The sequence below is a fragment of the Protopterus annectens genome, chromosome 7.part0, assembly GCF_019279795.1.
Source record: "Protopterus annectens isolate FY-2018-M chromosome 7.part0, PAN1.0, whole genome shotgun sequence".
In the NCBI taxonomy this organism is placed as follows: domain Eukaryota; kingdom Metazoa; phylum Chordata; order Ceratodontiformes; family Protopteridae; genus Protopterus; species Protopterus annectens.
The window spans coordinates 662,994,695-663,021,627 of NC_056739.1; positions in this window are offsets into that span (position 1 = coordinate 662,994,695).

The window sequence follows — 26,933 nt, forward strand, 5'->3', positions numbered from 1 at the left end:
TAAATGACTTATGGCTGACCTTTCTTTTCTTATTGTCAGTCTGCATCATCTCCTTTTGGCTGCTCCCATTAGGGGTCACTACAGCAGATCATCAGTCTGCAGAACAGGTAGCAATAGAGTTTTTACAGTGTTGAGTTGCCAGCCTGGCATCCAACCTTCCTCAGAAGGCACATGCATGCACACCTAGGGCCAATTTAAAATGTTCAATCCACTTGCAGCATGTCTTAGGAATGTGGGAAGAAACCCATGTGAAGACAGGGAGGACATGCAGACTCCACACAGAAGACACCCCGGCTGAAAATTGAACTAGAAATCCTCTTGGTGTGAGGTGACAACGCTAACTGCTGCACCACTGTGCCACCCTATTGTCAGTCTGCATACGTGCTACATTTCCCTAATATGTGTGTTTTATGAAAACTGTTATTCTAACTCTTGTGTAACTCCCCTTACTAATGCACTATTATAGAGAATATTATTGAGAAAGGCATGGAGTCAGATCCCCTGTGGCCAATCTTTCTTTTCTTGCTATCATATTAAATACTCAGATAAGCAATAACATAAACTAAAACGTAAAAACAAAAAAAAACATGAAACAGCTTCACCGTATAGACCACATTCATTCTGGGACCTCAGCCATTCGCTTTCCGGGAATGATTTAATAGTACAAAAAGGTCATATTTATGCAAACCCAGTGCTCATTAAATTAATTAACAAATTTAAACCCAACAATTACCCAATTAAACAATTAAAGATATAAATCCCTATTTTTTCAAAACAGTAAAAATCTTCATCCAAAATGCAATATCATGCTACAATGTCAAATTAGCATCTAAAGTCATACCTCTAGGCTGTAATGTTCTATAATTTAATATCATTTTGCATTCTAATTTATTTAACTCTTCCTTGAAATTACACCCACCCCCCCAGGCAAGTGGGGGCGAGCCAAGACACTAAAAAAGAAACTTTCTACAGACCCTCCATGTGCTACTGAAAAGTGTTCTGCAACAGTGCTACTCAAATTACCCCTTCTAATATCACCCAAGTGCTCCAAAATTCTAACTTTAACTTTAAGTTTAGTTTTTCCTATATACCGTTTTGCATGCAAACACCTAGTGCCAGGAATCACAATTAAGCTTTTCCTTCGCTACATACTTTCTACCATTAATTTTGGTTCCTGTTAGGATTTTTCATTTTACTACAAACTTTACAGTTCGTACATGCTCAAGCCCCCATTCCAGTCCCCTTATTTATAAAAGCAAAATCCCGCTCCACAATTCTTTCAAATTACTATACCTCCCATATGAAAAGCTCACTTGTTTGGCAAATAACCCACCCACCATGGCATTCTGACATACCAAATGACACATTTTTTACTATTTTTTCCAAACTCACAGAAAAGGGGGAAAATTTTGTCACGAAAAGCAGTCTCTTGTTATTATTCTGTGTATTACCAACTTTCCTAATTTTTCCACAAAACCTTTTACCCCAATTTCCTTGTTGTAAAACTATCTCCCTAGCTTCATCCAATATTTCCCCAGAATAGCGACGATCCAATAACTTATAATAAGCCTCATCAAGTTTTTCTTTACTCAATTGTTTATCTGAGGTATTATGATAGATTCTCCTAAACTCACCACAAGGGAGTGATTTAATCAAATAGGGGGGGGGGGCGTGCATACTACTTGCATGAGGGAAACTGTTGACAGCAGTAGGTTTCCTTGGAGCACTTGGGTGATATTATTTATGTATTTATTTATTTTACATTTGTTTTTCGGAAAAGTCCTACTGGGCAAGGATCCCATTTTCAGCGAAGGCCCGGGGAGAAAAGCTCCACAAGGATTAGTACAGTAAATACAATAGACATATTAATAAAGTACAACAAGTTAATAAGGTATAGTTGCAAGACCAAGAAAGGAGCAAAAAGTAAATATACTATAAGGAGCACAGTGTGTTACAATAAACAATACGGTTGAAAGGACATTTTGTTCAATCATTTGGTTACATTCATCAGTGGCTAGTACAGTAAACACACATTGATTACGAGTATAGAAAGGAGTTGTTGCAAGGTTTCATAGAAGGTTAAAGTATGATATGATCGAACTAAATAAAACTACCGAGGGTCAGAACAATTACATAACCAAGAACTATGTAAATGGGACCAGAGGAGTTTTTTAAATTATTTTTGTTTTCAGTGGTCCTAATGTCTACGTGGATGATATTCCATGCTTTTGCAACAGAAATGGAAAACAAGGAATCCCTAGAGCTATTGTTGCTTTTGCCTATGTCAGCCAGTGCTTTATTGGTGGATCTTAATAGGCATTTGTTAGAGTAGATATTAAGCAGGCCTTGAAAAGCAGGAACTCTACTGAGATAATATAGAATTTGGTGGGCTATTGTAAGCTGGTTATATGGGTGGCTTTGGTGGTGCAGCAGTTAGCATTGTTGCCTTACAGCAAGAGGTTCTTTGGTTCAATCCTTGGCTGGGGTGCCTTCTGTGTGGAGGCTGCATGTCCTCCCTGTGGTCATGTGGGTTTCATCCAGGTGCTCCGGTTTCCTCCCAAAGACATGCTGTAGATGGATTGGACACTCTAAATTGGCCCTAGGTGTGAGTGCGTGCATGTGTGTGCCTTCTGTGGAAGGTTAGCCGCCAGGCTGGCAACTTGACATCATAAAAACTCCACTGCCAATCATGAGTGGACAGATGATCTACTGTGATGACCCCTAACTGGGAAAAAGCCGAAAGAAGAATTGTAAGCTGGTTACATGTGAGCAGGTTGGATAATTCTAGCCAGACTAGTTGCTTGATTGCTATGCAGGTATGTGTCCTGAAGGGTGAGTCAGTAGCAAACCTAGCTATTTTATTGTAGCAGGTGTTTAGTTTGTTAAAGTCTGCTTTGTTTAGGTTGGTGAGTATGGGGGAGTTATAGAGCAGTGTGGAGAGTAGGTGGGTTCTTGTGATGTTAGCTTTACTGATATCGGTGAGGTACTTTTTGCATCTATATAGGGTTCCGAGTTTTTTATGGACTTTCTTTATTGTCTGTGCATTGTGCATATTGAATTTCATGTTGTGATCTATGATAACCCCTAGGAGTTTGGTGTGTTGGACAGATGTGATAGGGGTGTTATTGGCTGAGAATATTGTGAATGGTGGTATGGAGTCTAAGGCTCTAGTGGGATAGGATATCATTAGCTGTGTTTTATTGGGGTTAAACAGTGGAAAAGGACTCGTATCAATTCATGGAGTTGAGGGAGTGATGGGGCAGAGCAGATTAGAGTGGAGTCATTGGTGTACTGAACTAGAGTGGAGTGCCAGGTAGCTTTGTGGAGTTGGTTGGTGAATATGTTAAAAAGAAGAGGTCCAAGAATGGATCCTTGGGGGACACCTAGTATGCCAGGTAGGAGGGGAGATAAGGAGTTTTGCCATTTTACTGCTTATTGGTGGTTGGCTAGATAGTCTTGAAACCACATGAGTGTGGATTGGCTGAGATTAACATTGGAGAGACAGAAAAGAGTTTTGGATGGAAGACAGTATCAATGGCCTTGGAGCGATCTAGGAAAACAGTCGATACTAGGTTACCATTGTTTTGATGTTGGTTTACTGTGGTGGTAAAGCAAAGGAGGGCTGTGGTAGTACTGTGATTGGGATGGAATCCATGCTGCATGCTGGTTAGCAGTTTATTAGCGAGTACATAGTGCATTTTTTGGGAATGTATACATTTTTCAAGGATTTTAGATATGGCAGTTGGACAGTAATTAGATAGCTCCACAGAGTTACCTCCTTTGTGTAGTGGTATTATATGCAAAATGTTCCACAGAGAAGGTGCATGTTGTTCTGATAAAGACTGATTAATGAGCATGGAGACTGGATAAGAGATGGCTTTGGCTGTGATCTTCAAATATTCTGCAGGTAATTTGTCAGTGGCCAGTGTTGTGAGTTTAAGCCTATTTAGGTATTTATAAATTAAATTGTGCTAGTTGGGACAGGCTGTAAGGAGAATTGATTTTGGTCTGCTATTACGGAAGATAGGTGTGGACGTGAAGTGAACTATTATTGGTGAGGGCCAGGATTGATTTGGTGAACTGTTCGTTGCATTGGGTGTCAATATTATTGGTGGTGGTGTCAATGTTAAGGGGTGGAGTACCGGTCTTTCCTGGTTATAGGATTTTAATAATGGCAGCCCAGAATTTTTGTGGGTTATTTTTGTGTTTGGTTTGAATGCCTATGTAGTGGTTCCTTTTGGCCATCCTAATTTGTATTTTGGGTTTGTTCCTTGGTTCCTGGCATGCCTGTCTATTAGTTTGAGTTTTATTTTGATGACACATGCTTTATCTCTTTGTTTTAGCAGTGCACAAGTATCTCTAGTCAGCCAGGGGGCATAGTTGGATTTAGTTCTAAAAGTTTTGATTGGGGCAAGATGATTTAGAATGTTTAGGAAAGTGTTATTGAAGTAATCTACTGCACTTTGCAGGGGGAGAGATGAAAGTGGTCTCCAGTTGCATTAATTAAATGCAGATATGAAGTCATGGGTTTTGAAATTCTTTGTATACTGGATTTGTTGGAGGTTGGAGGATTTTAATGGATTCAATTGATTTCTAATTATAAAGGTGGGAAGGGGTCGCTGAGGGTATCTGTGGGGGGGGGGCTGAGAGGTAGGATTGAGATGGTCTGTTAGAAAGGATTCAGTCTAGGATGGAGTCCCTTTTTGATGCTTTATCTACCCATGTTGTGGGGTGGAGCAAGTTACATGACGACCAGTTGATATTAATGTCACCTAGTATGATTGTTCTTGGTGAAATTTTTGGGATGCCCAGTCTAGAATGGATTCCACTGTATTAATGTTATTACCAGGGGTATATAGGTACCAATTATATGTAAGTATTTTTTTGAGTTGATTTTCAACTTAGTGAACATATTTCCTGCATTATTGACTTGGGTTGTTCGTTGACTAACATTCAATGGTCATGTTGTTTTTGAAGAGGAGAGCAATGCCTCTACCTCTTCTGGATATTCTGTCTTGTCTAATAACATTGTAATCAGGTGGAAAAAAGTCATTATTATTGTTTAGTGGTTTTAGCCAGGTGTCTGTGAGGAGGACTATGTCAGGGAGTAGAGGGCCAGGGTAGCACATAGCTAGATTTTGTTCAGCATGCTCTTTATGTTTATGTTGAGTATAATGAGATCTGTTGATTTTCTAAGGGAGGTTAGAATATTTGTTTGGTAGCGGGGGGAAGGGTTGTTATTGTTTGTAGGGCCAGGATTTGGGTACACATCCTCTAAGTATGATCTGGGATGCTATTTGGATTATAGTTTTTAGGCATTTGATTATACATGTGCTATATTTTGAGGAAATGTGGTTGTTTAGTTGGTGTGGGGTTACTTTGAATGTGTCAAGGTCAAGATCTGAGATATTGTAGATAGGAGGCATTACTAAAACATCTGGTTTGTCTTGTGAATGAGTTGGGCAGGTAGGGGATTTACTCTAAAATTTTGAGTTGGTAGTGTAGTGGTAGGAGGTTAAGTGTGTGGTGATGGCAAAGCTTATTATTAATGTAAACATTAGGGGCTACAATTTTCTCTGACAAAGTGTTGATGTATTTTGAATTTTTAGTAGGTATCTTTACATGGGTGAGTAGGGATTTAAGTGTGGCTATACTTTAGACGGGGAAATTTGAGTAGCCCTGTTGCAGAACACTTTTCAGTAGCACATGGAGGGTCTGGAGACAGTTTCTTTTTTAGTGTATTGTCTGTCCCCACTTGCCTGGGGGGGGGGGGGTGTAATTTCAAGGAAGAGTTAAATAAATTAGAATGCAAAATTATATTAAATTATAGAACATTACAGCCTAGAGGTATGAATTTAGATGCTAATTTGACATTGTAGTGTGTGCATGTGTTTATTTATTATGATATTGTATTTTACATTAATATTTTTACTCGTGATTTCAAAAAATAGAGATTTATATCTTTAATTGTTTAATTGAGTAATTGTTGGGTTTAAATGTGTTAATTAATTTAATGGTCACTGGGTTTGTATAAATATGACCTTTTTGTACTATTAAATCATTCCCAGAAAGCGTACCCGAATAAATGAACATTCATTTAGTCTATACAGTGAAGCTTTCATGTTTTTCTGTTTTTCATTTTTCTTGCTATCAGTCTGAAAATATGCTACATTCCTCTGATATGTGTTTTTTATGACAGCGTTTACTCTGACTGCTTCCATGGCTTCCCTTGCTAGGGAACTGAGGATACACTGCCAAGTGGACTGAATTGGTGGGTCAACTTCCTCGAAGGTATCATATTTTCTTTTTTTAATGACACACCTTATATTACAGGTCCATTACTCACATTCTGATGGTGACAGGACTAATGTAGGTTGGTGCATCTTGTTACTTTACTATATCCCACCTCTCATGCCTGTTTTGTATTATTCCACATGTATGTATTATTACACCACCTTCTCAGTTGTGTATTGTAGCTGCCTGTACACTCTTGTGTCCATCATTGTGGTTTCTGTTGCTATAATGAAACCAATCCTCTCCACCATGCACCATCCCTGACTTTTTCACTTTCATGGAACATTTATTTGTATATATATTGCTGTAGATTATGTCGTGACATTGTCAGCATAGTTTTCCAGTCTGTGCTTACAGACTTGTGATGACTACCAGAGGTGCGTGTGCACATTCTAGGTTCATCCTAGCTGCTCGTACTTTAATAGACCTGGGAGGTACTCCAACATGATATGGCCATGGGTCAGTACTGCAGCCATGACAAGGAGCCTCATTGTGCACAGTGGCCTGGCTACACTGCTAATACACACTGAGGCTTATCATGTATGCAGTATAAATAGTGATAGTTTGGCTGCTATTGTGAACCTGGCATTCCTGAATTCCCTGCCTTGTCTTCAGTAAAGTATAAATTATAGGACAGCACATTCAGCTAATAGCCCATCTTTCTACTTCAGGATACAGACTTTATATTCTGTTGAGAAAATTGTCAGCAGTGTAGTCCTAAAATCATTATGTAAATGATTATGTGAATGTTACTGATAACATATTTGTACTTATTTGTAGCAATATTCATATAAACTGATTTAAAATCCAAAGGTACAAAAATCTCATGATGTATAAAGTTGACCTCTGAGTGTATAATAGTGCAAAATAACATAGTTTCAGTCTTATGGTCTATTGCAAAAAATCAGTAATTATATTTAAGAAAAATTAAAAGAAACAAACACCTATCCTAAACTGGTAAATACTTATTAAAAAATGTCTGAGTTGACTAGACTAGGTTCTTTTCATTTTTCTAGATCTATCAGTCCTCTATCAAATTATCAGTGTTATAGAAAAAAGGATCGCTTACTGATTTTAATAAATAAAATAAATACATCATTTATTAATTAGAATAACTTGTTACAGTTGCATGAACCACAAGCATTAGTAGCCACCAGAAATATTAATCAACCAGTCAATAATATTCACTTCCATGAATACTTTTGAAATAAGGACTTAAAAAGCTAGGTCCACTTACATGTAAAGTGCATAATTCAATTGCCAGCTGTTTGCAGAATGTATTCAAGCATTACAGAGAACAGGAAATGAAGCAATTTTAAAAGCTAGATATTTGTGCATGCTCTGGGACATGTGAGCAGACAGTTGGACATGCTCTCTAATATGTATAAACAGACATTTTAACCACCAGTCACTATTGTGGTCTGGGAACATTTCATTAAATGAGATCCTGCCTACAGATGTTATTGACTTCCTTGTGAATGTCACACGGGCTCTAGGCAGAGGTCATTCTCTTTACACAGCTTATTTGGATCTGGCTAATGCATTCAACACTAAAGACAGAACCCACATAGTTATGGTAGAAGGTACCTCCTCAGAAAGTAGGAAGGTAACTGGTGGTGTGCCCAGGGCTCAGAAATGGGACCAGTCCTTTATAGAATCTACTTCTGCAATCTTTAGACCATAAATCAGGACCTTGGGTTAACTTAAGTTTGCATATGACTACAAACTGGACAATAGTGTCAAATCACTCTCTGATACCCATTTATTACAGCAGGAACTAACACTCATAATCAAGTGGTGCATGGAAAAATGTCTCAAACTAAATGTGAAAAAGTTTAGCATTGTCACATTTGGCAAGCAACTCTCTTCCTCAATGTACAGCATAGTACAGCCAGTATCGCACTAAAACTGATAAAGTAATCAAGGATCTTGGAATGTGGGTTGATAATTCTCTCTCCTTTGACCACAATGTGTCAGCAGAAGTCACAAAATACTTCTGTTTAGCACCTCTAATAGCTAAAGGCATATCTTCTACACCAAAAGAAATTATCTACCTTTATGTAGCCCTAATCAGATGACCAATTAGTGAGTACAACTCTCACTGTGGGATGTACCTTGCTGGACATATTAAGGAACTAGAAACACCCCAGACAGTGCTGAATAAGAAGACTGATGGTTTGAAATCCCTGAGCTACCAGGAAACAATTGAAGTGGTCCTCCTTAAATTTATTTCTAATTGGCTCTTGTGGGGTGATATGTGCCTGGCATTCTGAATGATTAGGGACCCCATACATCCCGATTATCGATTATCTGTATTTCAAACCTAATAACTTCACTAAAACCAGAACTATGGATATAAATCTCTACCAGCATACACATTTTGTTGAAGGGACACATTTATTATCCAACACTGAGCCCAACTTTAAAATAAAGATCCATTGGAAAGGGACTACCTAGCATTCTTAAAATTAAACCTGGATAATTAGATGGCTACTGATAACCTCATTCTGGAAATGAATTACTTTGCCTGTCTTGAAAAGGAGTAGCAACAAGTGAATAGGTGCTGGCAAGGCATAAATGGTCATGTGTCTCAATTGCCTATTATCTCCCATGAACCTCTAAACACTTTGTTCTTGCTAAAAATATTTTATTGGTTTCTGACAGTAGTTAGACAGTTCTGCATTATCTTCTTTTGTGTTTCTTGAAATTTTGCAGGAATCCTAACGTGGATATTAGTATCTGTAGGCTGAAGCACGTGGCAACAAACTATCCCAGCATGGACAGTAAGATCAAACCACAAACTGCCAAAAGTCATGCAAAAAACAAGTAAGAAATACCTGCTCTACAAACATCACAGGACTAATTTTTTCTGGTGATAAAGGCTGCATTACCTGAAACTAGAACCTTCAGAGTTACGACAGAAGACTGCCAGAAACAACTCTCTACCTTAAATGATAGACAAGGTGGAAGTGCAACATCATACCTTTTGAATGATGCAAGTGATAGATATGTACTATTTCAAAAGATTAAGGACTTGTACTCTATTGGCAGAAAGCTCACATTAAAAACTGAGGACACTGACTACAGAAACTATTAAAATAATTTAAGGTTAATTGGTCTGCCAGAAGGGAAAGAGATACCTGAGACGCTGTACTTTTTTATGGAGTTTGGTCTACTTTAACAAAAAAACAAAACTTCTGAAGTTGAACAGGCACATAGGATCTGGACAAAAAAGCCATCCAGGCTCAAAATCCATTTTGCTATTACGCTTTTTCAGTTTTATAGACAGGAAGGAGGTCCTATATAAAATTTCAATGGAACCAGTTTGCTTTTCCCATATATTACAGTTCTTCTCTATTATGTAAAAGAAAAATGTTTATTCCAGCTTTAAAAACATTTAAACATTGGGGTTTCCTCTGTTCTCATCAAGTCTCTATCACACTCTTGGTCACTTAAAAGGAACAAAGCTTCAAATGCAGAAAATGTCCTAAAATATCTTCTTTCCAGACACCCTTACTCATGAGCTGTCAAATCTGAATCCCTGCCAATGGATCAAGACTCTACAAGTTCATATCTAAAACAGAAATTAGTGTGCTATCCAGTTTCCTCCTCTAAAATGCCTGACCACAAACAGACAAACATTTCTGATTCAGCAAGTCCCAGAAAAATATCTCGGTCTACTACTAGTCAGCTATTTTCCTGGAATGTAGAACTATGTAACTGCACTTTACTTTTGACACGTCGAAGGAAATCTTGTCAGAGAAGGTCATAGGCTTTTATCTTCTGAGAATGAGATGGAATTGCTGGATTAAGCACAAGGTAAAGCTGCATTTCTCAGGACTTTAGCAGGAGTCAGGATTGTGGCTTTTCCTACTTGATTGACTGTCTCTCAAAGTTTGTTGTGTTAAGTAGCATTTATATTTTATTAACTGGCTTTTTTTCTATTGATGCTCAATGCCATCTGTCCTCTACTCAGGTAAAAATTTTCAGACACTTTAAATTACTCTGTTTTACAATATCATTTGGGTTGTCATTGGCATTAACAGTTTTATGTGTGGTTCACTATACTACACATTTCTGCTGCCTTGGTTGCTATGGATAGCAGATGTTTACTTGGATTAGTGTATTGGGCAACACTTTAAATACTCGGGAATCATTTGATGCAAGAAGGTCTGTGGATACTTGCTATTTAGGACTTACGTTTCAGTTTTGCCATTATGTCTGTTCTACCATGTTGGATTGTTCTCAGTTGCTGGGAAGCAATTCAAAGTTAGAATCTTCCATTTTCATTGCAGCTGTGATATATCTTTTTTCCTTAACATTATCATTTGAATAAATGTTACCCCCCCAATGAAAATAGGTCACATGGCTTGCCCTTTTTCTAGCTGACAGATGTAGTCTGTCTGTCTTAGTGGCCACATTGAAGTAGGGCTCCCTGTTTAATGATGTCATCAGCAGAAGGTGAAGAGCCTTGTTGTTCCCAGAAAGCAGTGTTTTCTAATTAAAGCAATAAATTGCTTTTGCTGCTAAATTGTTACTGTTGAAATGTTTTTCATGCTTCCATTAAGATGTGTTTAACATTGCATTTATCAAGTACTGAGCAGGTTATTATTATTATTATTATTATTATTATTATGAAAACTTCTTTATTAAATCATCATATTCAACATGTTACTTGAGTGCACAAACACTAACAAAAAAGTCATAGCAACAGTTTCCATTGTTATTGTCATGCAGGATGTTTATATGTATATAATTGTTTATGTGAGTTTTTTAACATCTTTATTAAATTATCACTTAAGACATAGGCAAACATAACCAGACTTATGCATTTCCTGTTATTCAAAGGTAAACACAGACTAATATAAAATACAACATACTACATTAATAAGTTTAATTTACATACATTATATATCACTTATATTCTTTTTTATAACTATTAGCAGCCCAAGATTACATAAATTGCTCAATTCCTGCCTTCCTTTAAATGTCTCTCCTCCTCCTGAACATGATTCTTCATGGATTCCTCCTAATGTTTCCATTTATTTATATGTAGTTTGCTCGAACCCTTTTCTAAAGATCCCACATTTAGTTCTTCTATTTTTGTTACAATATTCGAAATAAATTCCCTTTCCCAACTAGTCATAAACAAATTGGCATTGCTGGGAGGCCCCATAGCCACACCTTTATCACTACTTTTTGCTCTCATCTTCTTCCCTTTTTTTCTCCTACCCCATTTTTCTAACTTTTTTTTCTCACTCTTCTTTTCAGCCACTCCCCAAGGTGTTATTCCCCTTCTTCACTACCAAACAGAATATCCTTCCTTTCTAAGAGAAGACGGCGGTGGACAGTCTGCTTGATCTATGTTACGTTTACTGGGGCCCTTTCTCCCTAAAGAGACTCAGTGTATGTACTCTGTCTCACACATGGTTTTACTAGCATCTACTTTACTTGAGCAGCATTTCTACCTTGGTACATGTGAAAGCAGCCTACCAGTGGTCACTGCACAGGCCCCCCCCCCCATCCCATCCTTGGCTTACTGTCTTACAATCTACTCCCCATAATTACCTCTATCTAACTTCTATATACTGAACTTCTAAGTGGAACCTCATCTCCTCACAGTGCACCTCCCTCCTTTTTCCACTAGGTGGCAGCATACTCCCAATAATTAAGCCCAGTAATAACTTCCTCCTTACTCTCCACTAAATAACTCTACCTGGAAAGTGTCTATGCCCCTCACCAAGATAGCTGTAATTCTATCTCCCCTCACACATATACCTGCTTTAGTAAGTGTCTCTGTCCCTCACGAAGAAAGCTGTACTGTTATCTCTCCTTACACATATACTTGTTTTACTAGAAGGTTTTCCCCAATAAATTAAGAAACAAAGAGTTTTTAGTACAAAGAAAGTTTGCAATCCATATACCTGCACCCCTGCAGTTGCTCTCCTTCTCCTGCCTCAGATCATTGATTGTTTCTGGGCCTTCCCGCCTTCCTGGTTCTTCTCGCTTCATTCGCCCTACGGGCTCACTCCGCTCCCCTTCCCTACCCCCAATTATCACTCGCGCCCAGTGGTCCTAGATTTATCCCTAATCCCTATAGCCCCACCCCCCCAACCAATCAGGATACTCATCACTATTAGGCCTTCCCTATTCTCCAGCCTATCAGGATACACCCTTCACCCTCCCACTTCTCCACCCTACCTACTTCTCTATACCACACCCCCAACACACAATCTCATATCACCTTCTCATTTAACATTAACTTTCTCCCATTACCATGCTCAGCCTTCCTTCCAAAGTCCTTCTCTACTCTCCCTTCATCTTACTTCTATTATCACTATACCATTTAACCTCCTATACTAACTCTCATGTGCCATCTCCCCCTTTGACTCCCCAGCACCTTTACACATCCCACTTCCACAACATCTCTGCATCTTTAGTTCCCTCCCACCCTCTCCTTCTCTTAAAAATAAAACTTTTTCCAATCACTAACAACAACTACAAACTTAAACCAACTCACTACCAACATCATCTATCTAAACATAAATCAAATAAACGTATCCTCAACTTTACCTGCCTTCATTTAGCTGGTGACATACACCCCAATCCAGGCCCAAATTTCTCTCCTACTAATCAGTCTTGCTCCAACAATAAAACTACTCATAAAAACCTCAAATTCCTCACAATCAACGCACAAAGTTTAAAAAATAAATTAACACTCTTCCATGCCTGGTTCTCCCATAACTCCCCAGACATAGCAGCCATCTCTGAAACCTGGCTAAAACCACACATTAATGACTCTGAATTCCTGCCTCCAGGATTTCATGCTCTTTGATCTGACCACACTAATAGAAGAGGAGGTGGAGTTGCCTTAATCTACTCTAACCTCCTAACTATGACCCCATACCCCAACACCATCCCATCTTTTAATAATGCAGAACTAGTTATTGGCATACTAAAAATAAACAACCACAAAAGCAACTGTATTATTTCCCTCTACATTCGTCCTGGTAACAATACCAATACTTTAGAAGACATTCTCTCATGGTCCTCATCTAACATTAAACTAGAAACCTTTATTTTGGGAGATGTAAACATTGACCGGGGAAAAATCAGTAACCCTAATCCCTCCATAACTATCAACCTATTCAACTTCACTCAGCTTACTAACTCCATTACTAGACCTAACAAAACTAACCCCCCTGGCTCCATACTAGACTGAATACTAGTATCACATCCAAACAAAGTTATAAAATCTGGTGTCAATCCTGACCCATTAGGAGACCACCTCCCTACCTTCTCCATTCGAGCCACTCCCTCCTACCCTCTCTCTCACCACTTTATTCAAACTCGTAACCTAACTAACTTTAATCAAAATTTTTTCTCAAACTTCCTGAAGCTAACTAACTGGAACCCCCTAAAAACTCTGCCTCTAGACGAAGCTGTTGACTATTTTAACTCCACATTCTTAACTGTCCTTAACTCCCAAGCTCCAATAAAAAGAAAAAGAATCAAAACTAAAACCACCCCCTGGCTCAACAATGACACAAAAAAGATTATGCTTCAAAGGGATAAAACCTGGAAAGCCTACCTTAAACACAAACAGCCGGAAATGTTCCTTAAGTTTAAACAACTAAGAAATCTTGCCAAAAAACTAGTCATTACGGATAAAAAAATCTTACTACATCAAACTACAAGAAAACCACACAAGAAATCCCAAACAGTTCTGGAACTCCATTAACTCCCTCCTTAGACCAGGTACAAAAAACAATCCCTGTCCTGACACCAACAAATCTGACCCAGAAATTGCCTCACTATTCAATTCCTTCTTCACCTTCTCTATCGCTGAACTAACCAAGACTTTCACTAACAACAACCCTCCCCCTAAATCATTCTTCCACTCCCTTTTCACCCCCGCACACTTTCAACCTGAAACCAGTACCCACCGACCTAATAAAGAAACTGCTTTATAAACTAAAGCCTTGCTCCAATGCCCCTTATAACATCCCATCCTCCTTCCTAAAGATAGCTTCTGACTCCATAGCTTTTCCCATCAGCATCCTAATAAATAGGTCTCTACTCGAATCCTATGTACCCAAACTCTGGCGTTCTGCTTTCATTCTTCCACTTCACAAAGGAGGCAAAAATTGTAACGTCTCCAATTTCTGTCCCATTGCCATCCTCTCCCCTATATCCAAAATCCTAGAAAAATGTATCCACCTACAGATCATGCCTTTCCTTACTGAACAACAACTACTCTCTCCCACCCAGCACGGCTTCCGCCCTGGACATAGCACTAACACTGCTCTTCTCTCCTTCCTTCATTCTGTTAACTCTGCACGTGACTCCAGTAACTTAGTATCATCCGTTCTACTAGATCTATCCAAAGCTTTTGACACCATCTCCAACTCCCTCCTTCTAAACCACCTCTCTGACCTTAACCTGAGCCAAAACGCCCTTTGCTGGTTCTCTAGCTACCTTTCAAACAGGTACCAAGCTGTGAAATGGGACCAAGCAACATCTACCTTCCTTCCAACCCCTACCAGAGTATCTCAAGGTTCCATTCTTGGCCCATTACTATTCAATATCTTTATTAACAACTTTCATAAAGCCATCCCCAACACCACAATTGTACAATACGCTGATGATTTCTCTCTGATCTGCCAAGCCCCTAACCTAACAGAGCTCCAAGCTCTAAACCAAACAGCATTTTCAACCACTGAAAACTGGATGTTCCAAAACCACCTCTCCCTAAATGCCAACAAAACTAAGATCCTGCTCTTCTCCCCCTCCAAATCCTCATCTCTTGATAAAAACTCTTTCCAAATAACCAGCCTTAACAACTCCATGATTGATAGTAACCTCCACTAAATTTCTTGTTGTTACAATTGATGACCAGCTCAAATTCAAGACTCATATTCAACTAAACATCAAAGAAAACATATAAAACTTGGCGTACTGTATAGAAACATCCACTTTATGTCCCCTTCCACTAGACTAACCCTTGCCTCTACTTACCTCCTTCCCTCTCTACTATATAACACTCCTCTGCTCACTAACCTATCATCTACCCTTACCTCCAAATTGGAACAATGCTACAATAAAATCTCCAAATTTGCCACTAAATCCAAATCCTCCTCTCATCACTGCATCTCTCTTTGGCTTGAACTCCCAAATCATCTTATCTTTCTCCAACTCACCACAGCCCATAAACTAGTGTTCCATCCTACTAACTGTCCTGCTCTTTCCAATATTCTTCAACCCTATACTCCCCTCAGATCCCTTAGATCTTCTCACCAAAACCAGATCACAGTACAAAAACCAAAGTGTCCAGCAGGTCAACTTCTCTTATCCTTTATCCTTGCTAAAAATGGAATGCCCTACCCACCTCCCTAAGAACCTGCAACAACCTAACCAACTTCAAACCCCAACTTTATTCTCACCTTTATCTAAATCGGATATGCAGCTGTACTCTTCAACCTACAGCAGTCCAATTATCCTCCCCCTTCTCTCCAGACTAACCTATATACCTTCCTAATCCTCCTCTAAGCTCACCTAAAATTCTAAATGTATTAGCTACTAAAGCATTTTTACACTATATGCTTAAGCTACCCAGGCAAACCTCCTTGCCTTCCTCACCTCTTCTAAAATATTAATTGCATAAGCTTCTAAACGTTAAAGTTTTTAATGTTTAAATTTTTCTTCTTTGCTTTTTCATTGCTTTTTATACAATATGCCAATCTTTTTCCCGCAGAACTTAACTGAAATTGTTAATACTTTTTGCTAATTGAGCAATCTGATATTGGTATTGTAGACTATTTTGTAGCCACCTGTTAATTGTAATATTATCTGTGTCTGAACTCTTTCTTGTAATTAAAATTGTTGTTTATGTGGAGCTTTTCTCCCCAGGCCTCCACTGAAAATGGGCCCCCAAGCCCAGTGGACATCCCCGGTAATCAAACTGAAATAAATAAATAAATAAATATGTTGTCAAAAGTAAAAAAAATATATAAGACAATATGACATCTAATAATTCAGACAACAGACTGATTTCCTCAACAGCAAAATTAGAACAACCTCTCAAAACGTCTGCAACCCTCTCAATTCCCTCATAATTAGGGATTACCCTGTACAGGGACATACATCTGCAGTTACTAACCATGTATCCTCTCTTAAAGAAAGATTTTTCACACTTTACTTTGGGTCTAAAACTTGGTGAGTCCACCCATAGTGGCCAATAGTGGCTATATTTGTTGACAAATGCTTACAAACGGCAATTATTACAGCAGAGTCATATGCTAAAGATTTGTTTGATTTTAAGCTAAGTGTGTAACTGCAGATGTATGTTCTCTATACACTGTAATTCCTAACGATGGGGGAATTGAGAGGGTTGCAGAAGTTTTGAGCGATTGTTCTAATTTTGCTGTTGTGGAAATCAGTCTGTCGTCTAAATTATCAGATGTGATATTGTCTTATAATTTTTTTACTTTTGACAACAGATTTTTTTAAACAAAATAAAGGTGTGGCTATGGGAGCAGCCATAGCCCCCAGCTATGCCAGTTTGTTTATGACTAGTTGAGAAAGGGAATTTATTTTGAATTTGTTACAATATTCAATACTTCAGATACAGTTGGTTTACATTTTGACTTCCACCTTCTAGTAATGTTTTTTTGGCAGCCATCAGAATTAAACTTAATCTTATAATGTCTAGGAATTCAGATCCTGTATCCCAATTGAAGAAAATAATTACCTTTTTGCTCACCCAATATTTCTGACAGAGTACTCTGTAGGGAATTTTTAAAATCTGCCATCTCATTATACTCCCAAGTATATGTTTCCATTTACCTCTTTCATCCCCATCACACCTCAGACATTTGCCATCTACCTCAAGCAAAATTTCTTGAAGTCTGCTCAGGGTTTAAAATAGCTATGCAAATACTTCCAAGCAAAACTCTTAAACCTTCTGGACTTTGCTGCATACTTTGGGGCCATACATATATCCTCACAATATTCCCTTGTAAATTGCTTATGCAATCTCCCTTTCCAGTCTTTTATAATCTCCTCTGATTGATTCTTATAGTTGTGCAATATCGTACATGCCCTCCAAATTATCCCTTTTTAACAGCAGTTTCTGTTCTGGATTCAACTAAAACCTGTACCAGACCTGATCTTTCTCTTAGGACTCCCTTATCCCTTTCTATTTGCTTTAACTCTGATATCACTTCTTTTTAGGGAAGGCAGTCTCTAGTCTACAGTCCAAACACCTTCTTAGCCTCATCCCACTATATTACCTTTCTCTTATAGTTATTTGATTGCAGCAAGGGTGTAGCCAGGCACACCCTTTGCACTCTACTGAATACATTTCTTTCTGAGCATCGTATCAATATGCTTATTTTTTCTGCTCATATTATGTCTGCAACTGTCTAAATAAATGCTTTCAACAACAGGTGTAATATTGCTAATCAAAAAGCAATATTTTTAAAATTTTTAGGGAGAACAGATGAAAGTGCTTGCATTTATTAAGGGATGGAGGGGCAGCATTTTCAGAGATGCATCCATTTTTCAACTTATGAGTACAAAATGGAATTTTCTTGCTACACCCCAGCATCACAGTACTGTCACATTCTTGTCTGTTAAACCTGTATGCTTAGTTTTATTGTTTTGAATATAAGCTTTCCTTTTTAATACGTTTATACTTTTTTATCCACAGGAATTTTAAAAAGTATTTTTAAGGGCTATGGCAAGTTTGTTTTGGGCTTGTCACTGTGTACTTTTTTGGTAAACACTACTTTTTTGGTTACTTGCCTTTTATTAACTATTGTTGATACTGCTAGCAGCATATCAGGCTTCATTTTGGCTTAACAATGGTTCTTCAGTTATTCCTTCCTCCAGACACAAAAAAATTTCCTAGAAAGCCTTTGTCAGTTAAGCAGGTTACTGCCTTGCCTCAACCACAGATAGATGACCCTGCAGCTGACTCATTTTTTTCTCTGATTTCTTCTGTTGTTGTCCCTCCAGTTACTATGGACTGGGGGGTTGGACATGTACTCCATGGCTGTTGGAGTGCCTTCTGTGGGCATGGGAAAACTACTCTTTTCAGTTTCAGGAGTAGGGAATGTGTCTTTTGTCTCACTGGACCTGTTTATCAAGGTGCTTCTATGATTTTTTTTCTTACAAAAAGCAGTAAAAATGTAATATTTATCTTCCCCTGTTTCTCTTACCCTGGACAACTTAGCTAAAGGCTTAAGTTCAGGATCTTATAAAGTTTCTCAATCTTACAAATACTCATTTTCTAGTCTCACATCAGAGCCTTTAGTGATTTCCCTGTCAAATCCCCCTGCAGCTAAATATTTCTTAAATGCTAATCCTTCTCCCTGTGACAACGATGTAAAATATTTTGAAAGCTGAAACTTTGAATTCTCCTCTTCATATGGAATTTATTTGGACATTTGCTGCTGAGGTCCTGAAAAAATGGGAAAAAAAACATACATCTGATTCAAGGGGTAACTTGCCTTCCTTCTCAAGGTTTGTTAAAGTTTTCAATACAAATTCAGGATCCTTTCATAAAAAGCAAAATAAGTAGTCTGAGCAAACTTCAAGGAAGTGTATGTTCAAAAAACCAATGTCAAGGAGGATCAAAAACAAAATGAACTGTATGCCATTGTTTACTGCTTACCATTGTTTGTTACAAGCTGTAATGCCTGATAATTAATGTAGAGAATTAAGGCCATGAGTTGTTAACCATGTGTGTCCTGTAGTCCAGAGTTTGGGTCTAACAGGCTCAATTTGCCTACTGTGTTACTCTAACCAAATTGCTTACCAAGGCAATGTATTCCTGGAATATGAAAAGGTCCCCATGGATCAGTGCTCTATTTGCCTGACATAACTCTATGACAGTATACGATGACACCACTCTGGTGCTTTAGGCCAAACAACACTTCATGATAGCATTTTCTTTAACCATCTATACTTTAACTGAGTTTAGTGTTAAGCTATACCATGTACCTGCAAGATGATGAATGAGACTATAACAACACCATCTTCTGAGAAGTTTTTTATCTATTTCTTTCCCTATTCTTAACTTCTTACACTTCTTAGAGTTAGATGGCACTGCACAAGGCTGAAGGATGGCTTCATAAGGGAAACATCAAAATGTTCATTTTATAAAAGGGTGCTGGTAGCCTGCAGTAAGATGACACTAGCCATGGTAAAAATGAGTACAGTTATGGAAGGAAAACATCAACTCAAGGGGCACAAGTAAATACTCAAAACAAAGTCATGGCTATACCTATACAGAGAGTGATTTGTTGGGCAGCAAAGTGAAATATCCAAATACATACATATGTACGCACTGCAAACCTCTCAGTGTATCTTAAATGTTGTTATTGTACCTTGCCTATTAGTGTGGTCTCCCTGTTAGCACTGAAAATCATTTGATATGAACCATCCTGTGCATATATTTTCATTGTTCCAAATAAGAGTCCTGTTTCAAAACCATCACATTGACTCTTTTTTCCTCTTTTAATTTCTCCAAGTCTTTTGGGTTTCTAACCCCATGATGAGAATGGACCCCATTCCTAAGTCAAAGTACAATTAAAGGTCATGAAATTAGTATTGTTTCAATCTTTGATGTCAACCAGTAGTGCTTTTCGTAGCACCTGCAATGTGTCCAGTAATGACTCCTTCTGCAATTCATATGGGGATATATGGATTGGTAACATATCTAAATACAATTGTAGATTATTTTTTTATAAGACCCATTGCTCCTACTACTATTGGAACTGTCTGGGTATCTTCCTTCTACATTGCTCTCTTTTCTACCTGAAGATCCTGATATTGTATGACTTTGTATCTCTTTGTATGCAAGACACTGTAGTCACTGGGTGTGGCAGTTTTAATGATCAATGCTACTTTTGTCTTCTTTTCTTGGACCACGATATCCAGTTTTCTAGCATCTATCTTTTGAACTGTTGATAATGGGTGATCCCATGTGATATAAACTTCATCATTTTCTATGATGTTTTTGGGGCTCATGTTTCCAGTGTTTTTCAGCCACTTCAGTACCATAATGTTGTACAATCCCCAGTGCAACAGTCTCACCACATTATTATGCCTTTCAGTATACAGTCCTTCTGCCATTAGTGTGTCACAACCAGTAACAAGTTATGCAACTGTTTCCAATTCTTTTTTACAAAACCTACATTTGTCTGTTTCTCCCACGTTTAATGGACTTTGTAAAACAACATGTACATAGCCCACTATCTTAGGCTGCCAATATTAACCTTTCATCTCTTGGTTTGAATTTGCCTGTCCTTAAACATTCCTGCATTCTTTCCTGATGAACATGAGGTTCTCCCAGAAGTTTTCTATACTTGCAACTATATTTATGCTTTTTCCACATTTCTTGCCTTCTCATCTGGTCCTTCACCTTATATTCTTTCTTTTGTTTTTTGGCATATTCAGTTGTTGCCTGATTTTTATTTATTTCTGGTTTTATTTCCATTCCTACTCGAGCCAATATGCTTCTGCTAAATTAAGCAGAGAAGTCATCTTAGATTTATTCTGCTCATGTTTCAAAGCTTTAACTACATTCAGGTCTTGTGAGGTCAGCAGATATGTGTGGAGTCCCACAATTGCAGATCTATACATGTAATCAATTTCAAGAAGGCCCAACTCTCCTTCGGAATGAGGAATATATAATCTTGGTATGCACTGATTTTTATAAATCATTTGGTGAGCATGAAGCATCCTTCCTGTTTTCCTATCTAATCTACTCTCCTGTGGGAGTAGTGCTATGTCTAGTGAGCATGTGCAGCTATGAATGCTCATTTGGAAGCTATTTACTGTCTTCTGGCAATATAAAATATAGAAAGGAACAGAAACAAGCAACGATGCATATTTCATAAGAAGTGAAGATGAAAGATTGGGCTATACATGCTTCCTTATTTATTATTTATTTGACTTTAACTGCATAAGTGAACAGGTCCAAACACCATTTTTAGCCATGACCCCTGCCTAGAGGCAGTAACACATTTTCAAAGCATCACTTGCAAACCAAATTAACTTCCAAGTTACATTTTAAATTAACATTTACATGATGGCTATAGTTTAACTAAGATATACAGTTCAATAACTAAGTACTATATATCTGATTTTACTTGAATAACTACACAGATCACTGTATTATATAGAAGGAAACTACCACTAAAATAGTTGACTTAAGTACTGTTGTTGTGCTTTTACATTTTTAATTTCATTTTTGTTATGTTCAAAATATGACTGTTATTTATGAGAATGGAGGATTTCTGCAATGCTTATCAGTATTCTGTTCACTGCAGTTTATTTTCTTCTTTTTCACATCTCTACCTGCATTATAGCATCTGCATCAAAATCAGTTCTTGGAGCAAGTACTGTGATTTTTTTTCTGCCACCTTACTGTAGAATAACACTTGTGGTATGTTTTTTTTTTTTTTTTTGCTGACTGTCTATGTTTACATTATTTTGGTATATTACATAGCAACAGGAATGTTTATTCATCTGCTTTCAAATCACTTTATTGCATTAAGATATATATATATATATATATATATATATATATATATATATATATATATATGTATGTATATATATATATATATATATGTGTATGTATATATATATATATATATATATATATATATATGTGTGTATGTATATATATATATATATATATATATATATATATGTATGTATATATATATATATATATATATATATATATATATGTGTATGTATATATATATATATATGTGTGTGTATGTATATATATATATATATATATATATATATATACATACATTTTAAGTCTGTGGTTGCCATTAGTAAGTATATTTATTTTTTAGTCAACCCTTACAATTCAGTGTTACTACTATACTGTTTCATCAGTATTCTATTATAATTATTTTACTGAGGTTTCTTAAGTTTTAATTCGCAATCATTTTCAGCATAAGGTGCATTTTTGAGGCATGTGTTTTAATTATTTTACTTTTGTTAACTGATTAATAAAAACTGGGAGGAGTTTGCAGTATATTTAAACTAAGTGCATTATGTGAACTGTATTCTTATGAAGTCCATAGTACCATGGATGAAAGTGCTAAATAACTGAGTAAAACACTTATTATCACTCTACTGTGTCCTGTGCATTTTCTTCCAGTGTGTTGCTTTGTGGTTTGACTGGATTTTAAAGCTACAGCTCTATAAAATGTTGCAGGTGCTTCTTATCACCAATGAATTCCAATTCTACATTTCTCTGCTTGTCCTGGAAAAATAAGCAGGTGCTATAGATTGATTTTTCCAGGATTCCACTTATAAACCATTATTTACTGAACAGTGTATAGAGTTTCATCTAAGGAGGTGCACAATGTGACATTTGGCCTCCTTTGGCATATAGTGTCTTGCAAAATATCATAGATCTCAACTTCTTTGCTCAAGAATTGGGGACAGAGCCACAAATAATGGGGGCAAAGACCTGCAAGCAGGGTAACTTTTATATATTTCTTTAATGTATTTACTTTTTTATTTATCTTTTGTTAACTGTGTTAATCCTACTAAGCTAGTGGCCTTTTTTCAAGGGAGTCCCAAGATGGTATTTACACTTCTTGGAGAAATTTGGCCAGGGCATCAGGGAACTTCCCATACTCTTTTCAGTAGGTGCCTCAGGATCTTTCTCATCCACCTGAGCTGCCACAAATCAAGGAGATGGGAGCCTGATTTAATGTCTCATCCGAAGGACAGCACAGGCAGGAATACAACATCATCAAATCCTCCATTGCAATGTCATCAATCCAATCACCAGGAGAGGGAATAGAACTCACAGTGTTCTGGTCTTCTGGCACTGAAGGTGAGTGTGTTGCTTTTTGTGCCACTGACACTGTTGACTAACTAATTTACTTAATTTGTTAAAAGAACAAGTTTTGCATACAAATGAATGAAGAAAATCTGACAGAGGCTGTGCTGCTCCATACACAACCTACAATGAAAGAGGAAGAAGAGTCCGACCCAGAAGAAGTAAAACCAGCCCTGAGGAAAATGAAGTAAAGGAAATCAGCAGACTCCGATGAAATCAGAGCAGATATGATCATAAGCCTGAGTGAGGTAGGGGAGACATGGCTCCAGAGAGTACTCATAGCAGTGTGGAAGGAAACACATATCCCGGAAGACTGGAGAATAAGTGTTCAAACACCAGTATACAAAAACAGAGGTGATAGTCACAACTGTTGCAGCACAGAGGAATCAAAGTCTTGTCACAATGCATGAAAGTGGTGAAAAGGGAGATTGTTAAATAAACACGGTAGTAGAAAGTCAGATGGGAGATAAGCAGTTTGGATTTAGATCAAGATTCAACACAACTGGCTCAGTGCTTACAGTGCGACAGATAGTAGAGAAAAAGCTGAAGATGAAGGAGGCCAGGTGGATCTTCCTTGACACAGAGAAACATATGACAAGGAGGGTCTACTTCTGTTCATCGAGCAACCACTTTTTCAAAGAACAGAAAGCTGAACCCATTTAATGAAAGTGCACGTTCGCGAACACCGGTTCACAAAATTGGAAAAAATCACTAAAAACACATTTTTGCAAGGGGTCAAGAACCCCTGTACTCCACACCCCCACTACTTACATATACTAATTCTGAGATTGCACTACAGTGGGGAAAACGATATATTTCAGTAAGCTGGTGTTCGTTTTAGTGCACTTTCACTTGAGTGGCTCTGGCTTTCTGTTTTTCAAAAAAATGTTTTTTTCGATAAACAAAAGTAGACCAAACAAGGTATGTAGAAAGCTGATGGTTCAAAATCCAAGAAACATTCATAGAATTGATGTAGGCTATTTACAAGACCCTAAACGGCACAAGTAAGAACAGTGTTTGGATTTAGAGTTGATTCCAGTGGAAGAAGGTGTGCATCTGGGTTCAGCTCTGCACCTAGTACAGTTCATTTTGGTGACAGACTACAATTGCAAAGATGTTAAAAAGAACAGATCAACAAAGCTGCTGTGTTTTTAGACCATATGGCTTTACAAGCAGACTGAACAGGAAATTCAGCATATGATAGGGGAATGGCATGCAAAACTGAAAGAAAGTAGGATGAAATTGAATACAGACAAGACAAGACATTTGTCATGGCAGCAAATGGAGGAATCGGAAGACAATGAGATAGAAGGGAAACTAGTGGAGCAGGTTAAAAGCTTTATGACTGAGTCATTGAGGAGTAGTGAAGTCTGAATGAGGAGGTCAAAACTGGAATCAGAGGGGCTGCAGCCAACTGGCACAGAGTGTCAGGGGTAGCACATGACAGAATAATGCCAAAGCAGCTGAAAAGTAAGGTGTATAAACCAGTGATGTGACCTGTACTACTGTGTGGTACAGAACCCTGGGCAGTAAAGGCAGTGCAGACTGAGACATCTAAAAATAATGGAGATCTAGTGCCTGAGACAGATGGTATGATGTACACTGGATGGATACAAAAATTACAGCATCAGAGCAAAAGCCAGAGTAGTTCCAGTTATACAGAAGGTCAAAAAGTGCATATTACAGTGGTTTGTGCACATGTGCAGAAAAGCAGAAACAATTTAGTGAAGAAGATTTGGGAGATACAGGAAGAAGGCTAGAGGAAACAAGGACATCCACCCAAGAGTTAAATGGCTTGCCTGAAAGAAGACGTGACAGGCAGGAATAACTATCAAAAAGGTACGAGTGTCAGGCATGACTGTCAAAAAAGGTAGAAAAGTGAAACTGAGTGAAAAGAGGTAATGAGTTAACACAACTCCCAGGTCCCATGGGAAAAAGCGGTGGTGATGATGACAAATGAGGTTTTGCATCAGCATGGATTTTATAAAAAAGAAGTATGAAAGCCCCCACATATGACTAAGCTTAATCCACAGGGATTTGCCAGAAAATCAAGCATTTTATGCAAGTGGAAAACTATGAGGCAAAAGCATGGACACTGCAAAGTCATTGCCAGCTGAGAGCTATGCTAATACTGCTAATGCATTGCTACTGAAGTTCTTGACATATCTAGCTTCTGTAGCTGATAGGATTATCCTTCCTAATGAGGAGGGTTCTTCCCTGAAAGGGCTCAGCCAATGAGTTACTTTGGAAAGTAGCATGTTTTCTCTTGTGCAACAAGTTACAGTACCAGTCAAAGCTATAGTTGCAAAAAATGAATTTTACTGCCTTGAATGAGCACATCTAATGAATGCAATAGCTCATTAGGACTTTGAAATGGCCTTATTCTCAGCATGTGGAAGTTTTTGCTTCTCCCAGTGCCAATGTACGATCTAGAAATTTCCTTATATATATTCTATACTTCCTATACTTTGTCATGCAGAATTCTTGTATGGATATTACTTATTATTTTCTTTATTTTATTAACTTGCTTGCTTTATATGCCGAGATTATTCCTTTGTCTAAACCACATATACAGTAGATACCTGAATAAATATACTCCAGGTCATTCCTGCATAACACAACAATTAACATGCAGTGATGTGAAGTTATGAAGTATCAAAATATTTACAGTTACATACTAGCATCTTTCTCCACATCCGTTCCTCAAGTTACTTCTTTAGTGACACCCAAATCTTTTTTCCTGAACCAGAGAAGGCCATTTGATGTTTTATCAATGCAAGTTTCTTTTTCATAGGCTTCACAGAATTCATGGGTATTTAAAGTCTCTTTTAGTCAATGGGCCATGTCCACCTTATCAATTCCAGTCCTCTTGGATGGGCCAGCAGTCTCCAGATAAAGCCCAGTACAGTCACTCAGGTTAAGTTTGAAGGAAAATATAGAATTTCAGTATTTAATATGTAGCTGAAGTTTATTCCATATATATGGGAGGAGCTGGGTAATGAATCTCTCCCCATTGCATTCTGTTTATCTGCTGATGAAGGTTCAGGTCTCTGGTTCTAGTGTTCTTATTAAGATATAAGAGGTCAAGGAACACTGGCTTTCTAATGGTCAAATTTCTAATTTGGGGCACAGATCACCCCCCAACAAGTCTATAAGGTACCAAGCAGAGGGATAGGATAGCCTGTCTTTCTTGATAACCAAGGTTGTTCAGACCGCAAATCTTTTTTTAGGAATGTCTGGGGCTTTTTGAATTTGTTGAGATGTCATGTGAGATACATACTGAATGGAGCATTGCACTCAACAATGGGTCTAATCACTGATGAACAGAGGGGATCAATAGCATTTTTGTATTTACAAAATAACTTTGACTACTAATTGTGTTACATAAAGGGATTTCCTGACAACAGTTCTCACGTCCTGATGGCAGAAGAAAAGAATCTTTGAACCCAAGTGTCCAGGTCCTTAACTAACTTTTTATTCTGTAACTGTATTTTGTGGTAACATCTGTTTTCTGAAAAAAAGAAAGAATGCTACACTTTGTAGCATTAATTTTAAGTCCATTTTCCTTACACTGGGTACTAATTAAGGTGATAGCTTTCTGAAGGGTGCAGACATCTGTAGGGGTTTTAACAGTTATACTCATTTGGTAGTTGGCACCAGATTTGGTTGCCCAGAGTTCCTGGTTATCATTTTCGAAATTAGAAAATTAGTTGCCAAACATGAGAAGACCTAGAAGAGACCCATGGGGGACTCC